This window comes from Myotis davidii, unplaced genomic scaffold (genome assembly GCF_000327345.1).
Source record: "Myotis davidii unplaced genomic scaffold, ASM32734v1 scaffold143, whole genome shotgun sequence".
Classification (NCBI taxonomy): domain Eukaryota; kingdom Metazoa; phylum Chordata; class Mammalia; order Chiroptera; family Vespertilionidae; genus Myotis; species Myotis davidii.
The window spans coordinates 6,666,287-6,674,457 of record NW_006294876.1 but is presented as its reverse complement, the minus strand read 5'-3'; the positions used below and the strand labels follow the sequence as shown (position 1 = coordinate 6,674,457).

Genomic DNA, 8,171 nt, shown 5'->3' with positions numbered 1-8,171 from the left:
CGTGTGTGTGTGTGTGTGTGTGTGTGTGTGTGTGTGTCTGTGAACAACATACAGACATAAAGCATAGAAGTGTATGAATATATGGCTCAATACTTCCACCTACTGGTTGTATGAACTTAGTCAAGTTATTTAACAGCATAAATTCCTAGTTTCCTCCTTTTGAGGATGGTGGAAACAATGGCCAACATGCAGTAGCACTGAGAGAATGAAAGGTAACACATGCAAAGTGCCTGGCACTTGATTGCTATTCATCAAAATATATATACTAGAGGCCTGGTGCACAAATTCCTGCATAGGTGGGGTTAGGGGGGAGGGGACGTGGGAGTTGGCCAGCGGCCCTGCACCTGATCAGGGTTGGGGGGGCTGATCGGGCCAGGCTGGCCAGGGGGAGGGGCCATGGGCAGTTGGCCAGCTGGCCCCATCCCCAATCGGGGTGGGGAGGCCCATCAGGGCCCCCATCGGGCCAGTTGGCCACCACAGTGCGCGTCATAGCAACTGGTCATTCCGATTGTTCTGGTCACTTGGCTTTTATTTATATAGATGCCAAATGAGGGTCAGTGTTCCATTCAGCAGATTTGGAACCAAACAGGTGAAGGGGCTGTGCTATAGACAGAGACTTGATGCCAAACAGAATGTTACCATGTCACCAGGAGCTCACTGACCACCCACTGTGCGGAGTGCCCTAGGCACTGGGTATTATATGATAATGTGACAGACATGGCCAGTGCCCTCAAGGACAATGTGAGCCGACAAATAAGACACAGACCAACAAGAAATTATGATGAGGAGGAGGATAACAAGGGCCAACGGGAGAAAGGTGAACTTGAGAATCAAAAAGGCGGGAATTGGGGAAAGGACAGATATGAGATTGGGAAGGGGCCACCATGCCAAAGAACTGGAGAAAGAGCAACCTGAGAGAAGACCCAAAGGGTAGCCAGGCATGGATCAAAGCCAATGTCGGAACAGAAGAAATCAATGGGATGGGAGTTAGGGGGCCAGCCCAGCCACACATAGCGAGGAGCTTGAATTTCCACTGCCACAGGAGAGATAAAGAAGAGATTTAGAGAAAATTGTATGATCCAAAAACCTGTGTGTGTGGTGGTGGCGATGCTGGTGGGCAGGTAAAGGGGGGAGGGGTCACCCCAAGCATGTCCTTAATGGTCATTGACACAGCAAAGTGAGCCTTGGATCCCAAATCCTTCTCTCTCTGGGCCCCTGGCAGAAGGACTAGAAACATGGTTCCAGGAAATCTGATTCCTTCCCTTTTCAAGGGGAATAGCCCTGTTGAAATGAGTGATTTACATGGATTTGCTGATTTGAGTAGGAGTGACTGGACCACCCAGACTTGCTGACTCCCTAAATGAGAACTGCACTTCTGTATAAGCATAGCGCGCATCCTAGGAGCCCAAAACTCTCACCCAGAATTCTCCTTCTCTTTATGTCTGTAGGAGCTTCATTAACTGGCTCTTTGTCTAAATGTTCTAGCTCAAAGGAACACAGATACCCTTGTCCATTCTGCTCTCTCACCCCAGTGCAAGCACAAAGCCCCGGCAGCCCTTCCATTCTCCTGTAAGATTCTATCATATCACACTTTTCCCGGCTCAATTAGTTATAAGTGATTTCACAACCACTTCTGAACATTTTGCAAACATAAAAAGTTTCTAATTACCATGTTCATTTTTTCCTGATTATATTTTTAATACATGGGTTCATTTCTTTAAAGAACTAATAATTTAACCTGTAGAATCATAATTCAAACCTTAGGGAGTTTTTCATTAGGAAATTAAAAATTTAAATTAACTTGAATTCAAATATTTTAGAAATGTTTAATGCCTATAAAGTATTTTTAGCCGAAGTCGGTTTAGCTCAGTGGATGGAGCGTCGGCCTGCGGACTGAAGGGTCCCAGGTTCGATTCCGGTCAAGGGCACGTACCTTGGTTGCGGGCACATCCCCAGTGGGAGATGTGCAGGAGGCAGCTGATCAATGTTTCTCTCTCATCGATGTTTCTAACTCTCTATCTCTCTCCCTTCCTCTCTGTGAAAAATCAATAAAATATATTTTTTAAAAAAGTATTTTTAAAAAACTAAGAGGAAAAAAGATTTATCTGAAAGAAGATACTGGGCTGTACCATTATACAGTTAGAATAAGTAAACTTGTATGTGGGTTTGATCTTTGTCTATTAGGGGATCTGGGCCATGCCAAGACAGAAGACAAAACACAGAAAATGAACTGCCCAATATGTGGCAGTGGATGAAAAATTGTGAGAGGTCACTGACGGAGAAAAAATAAAGTTTAACGGAATACTCTGGAGACAAATTTACTGAAACACATAGAACTGAATTATCTTATAAAAGGATGGCAGTAGGATTTATGGGCCAAATTGTAACACTTTTGAGAGGAAAGAGCAACATTAATATTCATGCCAGGATGCCAGGAGCCACCCAGGACTGTCACAAGGAAGCTGCAGTGAGAATGAAGCCATTTTCCTGAGTGGTTACAGAAGTACTAGTAAATTTCTACACAATATATCGTATTCTCTGTAATGGGGCATGTCTTCTTTGTGTGGATTTATTTTTTGGGGGTAGGATGCAAGTCTGCATAAGACTTAGTATATATGGTTGGTGCCTTTGGCCTCATAATATCTTGGTGGGGGACGGAAGTTCTCATTTATCCATTCTCTTTTGAAATGTGCAAACTGAAATTCCAAATGACTTACTGGCAAGTATAGAGCCTGCGTCACAAACCTGAGGGGATGCTGAGGCTCCCAAGTTGCAGGCATTCAGTGCTGGATGACCAAGACAGAGCAGGACACTACTTTCAGAGAGCACCACACGAATCGATGCCTTCGCATCACTTACATCCGTGCCCATAAAGGCTATGTTAAATTAGCCCACAGGCTCTTCTGTTTTGGGTTGAATAATCCCAGTTTATTCCACCTCCTTGTATAAGCTTGTATAAGAAAATTCTTTCAACTATTTCCAAAGTTTCTATCTTCCTTTTCCACCTCAGCTTGGGCATAAAAGCATAGGCACAAGGAGAGAGTGATGGAGGCGAGTTAGGAGGTTAAAGAACTAATAAGCATTAGTTCCTATGATGCTGACTAAACAAAGGGAGGCCAGGAGCACACAGAGGGGCAAGGATTCAAGGAGTGGGACCTGTTTTCAAATCCTAGCTCAGGTGTGCCCTGTTTCAGGTGGCTAATCCCTCTAACCACAGCTTGCTCATCTGTAAAATAAGGACGATGCCATCTCCTGTGGAAGGTTGTGTAAAGGATTAGACAGCATGTATATGGAGTCTCCCAGGCACCTGGCAAATTATAAACAGCCATGTGACTCCCCTCGAACCTGGAGTAATAATTGGAGGTTAGAGAGAAGCCAACAGGTGCACGCTCAGGCCGATGGTACGCAGGAAGATAATTTATTTATAATCTTTTCTGACCCTATGATGAAAATCAGATTTGGCTTACAACACAATTTTCAAATGCATCCATCCTTGACAAGATGGACCTGCTCATGCCCTCTGAGGGGTTGGACGAAGGCTGAAAGTTAGAAAAAAAACAACTCATCGTGCTGGGTTGCATGTCACAGGATGTAGCTCAGCATGCTATAGGTCTAAGACTCATTACTCAGCAAGTTTAACCTCCATGAGTTAGGTGTCAGACTTTAGCCTTGCAGCTGCAGGACTAGAAAGCTTGACGATGCTTGGGTTGACGACGATGCTTGTTTGGTAAAATACAAAACTTGGCTGCTGACTATGCAACCTTATTTTAGTTCTGGTTTTCCCAAGCTGCTTTTCTTTGATAAATACGATTCTTAAGCTTTCCTACACAAACACAGTGGAGTCCCAGGCCCCACTTGTCTGTGTTTTCGCTTATTCTGAGAACTCTGCTTTCATTGATGAATTTACTGCTAGAGCAAATGTCATCTGTCCAGAAAGTGCCTCACAGACAATTCAGGAAAGGAACTGCGTAGCCTCTGCCTAAAGGGCTCCCATCAACCCCAGGACAGAGCCCAACAAGGTCCCCAGACCTGACCATGCCTGGATCACTGAAGGGCAGGGTCTGTCGCCTGTTCCACAAAGCCCATGACCTCATAAGCAGAAACAATTTCTCCTGGCATTAAGCACAGAGGGGATTTTTCTCTCTTCAAATGAATTACCTTTAATCATGAGTAGGTTAATCATTATCTTTTAAAGACTATTTAATGAGTAGATAAGATTAAAGTATTTCAAACCAAGAGAATTTGAGATTATTACAGTAAGAGTTTCCTTCACTAAAAGCATAGTAGCTCATAAAAAGTGACACTATTACCATGAGAACCCTTGTGGATTTCAAGTGTCTTTGCCCCCACATGAGGTCATGGCCAGAATCTCGGAGAATGGAGGAAGCTGTGGGGGTCAGCAGGACAACCCAAGAAAGGCTAACATTTCCAAGGGAGAAGAAAACAAGCAGACTGCCGAGTGCTGATGAGATTATGTCTGCGTACAAGTCCACACTGAGTTATTAAGGCTAATTGATGAATTAGCTTTTTTAAGTTCACACTGAGGTTTTATTCTATGGCAAGCATACAATTCCCTCAGAACCCACAAACTCAATTTGCACACTATTAATTTAGAAGTGTCATTTTTTTCCCTTTTCATGGGTTTATTTTTTCCCCCAATTTGATCGCCAATTTCTTAAAAGGCAAGTTTTACAGCTTCTCTATTTTAAGCATCAGCCATTAAACATTTATTATCCTGCCTTACTATTACAATAATCATTTACTAATGGTTATTAATAATTAGTATTTTAATGCATTAAAGCTGTTAAGGTACTTCTCTAAACACATAAATTTACTTCAAGAGTGATTTTAGCACAGGGGAAAATCTAATTTTAAAAGTTAGATTCATTACCAAACACTTAAACTCAACGTTTCAAACCTGCAAAACATTATCCAATTGATGGCATTGTTTTTGATAACTGACTGAATAAATAATAGCGGAAAATAGGAGTACAAATAAGATGGCAAAAGGAAGATTTTTAAATCTTTAGAACTGACTTAGTTAAAAACATACAAATCTTTTTTGGGGGTAGGGGGTTTTATAACTAATACAACATGTTCCCTTCATTTAACACCATCATTCATATTTCTGCTTCTTATCTATGGGCCTGCTATGATCCCCGAATGGAAAGCTGTGGAGGATTGAAAGCCTAGGCCATTTCCTCTCGAGCCCTCTCTAGAAAAAGTTTGTTGGTCCCGAGAAAGTGGGAAGAGCCAGTGGCACTGCAATATTTAAGAGGCTGGAGCAGAGAGAGCAAGGAGTCCGCAGTGAGGACATGGAGGCGAAGGGAGGCCAGTGGGCAGGGCTGTGGCGTTCCCTGCAGGGAAATGCAGCTCTGGTAGGTTTTGATGAGGAAAGTGACCAAGAGCTCCAGTACAGTGGGGTAAGTACAACCAAGAGCAGATGAAAGACCCACCTAAGTCTGGGGGAAACTGAAACTTAAGCTGAAGTAAAGAAGAGCTGATAGGAGGGAGTAGACAAAACCAAGGGACATGAGTACAGCATCAATGCCATGTGCACAGGACCACGGTGAGGAAGGCCTGGTGTATCCAGGCAACAGCACACTTCCTCTCTAGAGCACCAAGGGTGTACGTGGGACTGTGGCTGGAGTCAGGGCTGAAAACACAGGCAGAGCAGATCACACAGGCTGGAAAAGAGAAGCAGGTAAACCTGAGGAAGGTGCCCATAGCCAGCCCTGTCCTTCCTCTCTATGCCAGCTGTTACTGACAGCTGATGGCATGTCCTGCCACCTGGGTCATGTGGCACAGGTGCAGTGGTGCAGGTGGGATGGGACACCTCAATGGTGTAAAGCCATAGTGGTATAATAAAAATGTGTGCCTGGAACTTGAACATTAAATCTGAAGGACTCAACATGCTCAAGGAAGGTTGTTTGAATGGTACCAGGTATTTATGTTGGCTTCTAGGAGGTGTGGTGCGAAGATTAGAGGCTTGGCAGGTCTCTACTCTGGGTTTGCTGTGTCCTGGCAGGACATCACCCTGGACAGACCAATGCCACCATTTGCCTGAAGGTTGGCCCTGAAGTTCTGGTGTCTTGGGAGTCTGAAGTTGCCAATGGGCCTGCCGTGCTCTCTACATGCCCTAAGTCCTGAAGAGACTTTTTTTTGTCACTGTGCTTGAGCCAAGCCTGAACTGTAGCCTTTTGAGAGAATAACTCAAACATAGAATGGGAGGGAGGAGATCCACTCCAGAATGCTGCCTAAGAGACAAAAACCATTCCCCAGAGGCCATGGGGCCAGGAGGGATGCAGAGTGCAGAGAGCAGCAGTTTAAGGAAATATATTGCATCCCGGCGCTCTGGAAAGCAGGAAGAGGAGAAGAATAAACCAGCTCTGCCTTGGACTAAGGGGACCGACAACCACACAGGCTACAGTTCAGGCTTGGCTCAAGCACAGTGACAAAAAAAAGTCTCTTCAGGACTTAGGGCATGTAGAGAGCACGGCAGGCCCATTGGCAACTTCAGACTCCCAAGACACCAGAACTTCAGGGCCAACCTTCAGGCAAATGGTGGCATTGGTCTGTCCAGGGTGATGTCCTGCCAGGACACAGCAAACCCAGAGTAGAGACCTGCCAGGCCTTGACATCCCTGGAAATAAGGAAACACCATTGTTTGCTCAGAGTGAAGGTGATACAGCTGAGATAGGAGACTGAGGATGGGCAGGGGACTCACCCACAGCACAGGAAGGAAGATCACTATCATCATCAGAAAATAAGAGGCTGCCATTTAAGATTTCAATACTGTTATAGGTTGAATTGTATACCCCCCCAAAAAATATGTTTAAGTCCAAACCCCCAGTATATTAAATATGTAAATGGGGTGATTTTAGATATAATTCATTAATATGAGGTTATATTGGAGAAGGTGGGCCCCTAATCCAATAGGGCTGTTCTTATATGGCGATGGCCACATCAGGAACTTCCTAGACATGGCAGAACTAAGGCTGTTTGCTTTAGCTTGTTTGAGTTTCTTTATTTGTTCTTGTCTTATTTAAGAAAGAAGAAATCTGAGCATTTTTATAAAAAGAGAGTGATCACCATTAGAGAGGAAGAGATTTAAAGCCATGGCAAAAAAAAAAATAAGGGATAATAGATAGAGCAACAATCTATTGAAAGAAAATTCCTCCAAAACATACACAGCAGAAAGAACTGAGACAGGACAAATAGTCAAAGAACAGATGGGGTATGTTGTGTGGGTTTCAATTAGGCCAGTGATAATAGATGACTCCACACCCAGGCTCAGTGGAGGACAGAGCAGAGCGAAGTGAGGGACAGAGGCCAGAATCTGTCCTGGATGGAGAGTCAATAGAAGCAGAAAAACGGGGCCGGCCAGCAAGAAGCAGAACCAATATCGCAGGATTCAGTCAAAGAAGGAATTGCCCAGCAGAAAGCAGGAGAGGGAACAAATGGTGAGCAGGCAAGAATTGGCTCCATCTCTGCTCCAGGAGTCAGGGCCTCCCTGGTGTGGCCTGGGGAGGGAGCAAGGAGTGCTGCTCTGTGAGGAAAGCAGAGCCACCGTGAGCTGAGAATCTAAAACTTCCTCTGAACGATGACAGCACACCTGCTGGACTGGGGTGCACAGCGGGTTAGCTCTCCATGGCCCTTGTTCTACCATCTGACTCACAAATGGAAAGAATTCCACCCAGAGGGTTAGGAGAATCTTGCCATCTGATCAGCCTGTGGGTATCAGAGTCACGTGTAAAGAAACAGCCAGCGTTTATAACTCATGCTCTGACCTGAATTATTTTTCTAGGATATTCTTAAGGGTATCACTTGAGGGAAAAGAAAGAGACTGTGCTCCTAATTACTTTTTACTTTGCTTTTGGCAAACTCTAATTGCAATGCCTTTGGGTGGGGGATTTTTGATTTTTAACTGGAAACAGCCTGACTAGTAAAAATCAACAAATGGGCAGAACTTTGAGCTACACAGATGAAAGCTTCAGGGATGAAAGGAGGCCTTCCGTAGAGAGTGGATGGGTTCAGATGCAATCGGCTCAACAGAAATAATGTTAATGGAGAGAATCCAGTCACTCTTCGTCTGGGAATATCAGCCCATGCCTCCCTTTGGAAGCACATATTCATTCAACTTCCTGGAGAAACGTGATGAGAACATTTAC

At 44.4% G+C, this 8,171-nt stretch overlaps 1 protein-coding gene across 1 annotated transcript in view; it reads right to left on the bottom strand.

The window, feature by feature from the left end:
• Nucleotides 1-8,171, bottom strand: part of SEMA5A (semaphorin 5A) — a 296,373-nt gene that overhangs the window by 103,255 nt on the left and 184,947 nt on the right. The window lies entirely within an intron of this gene.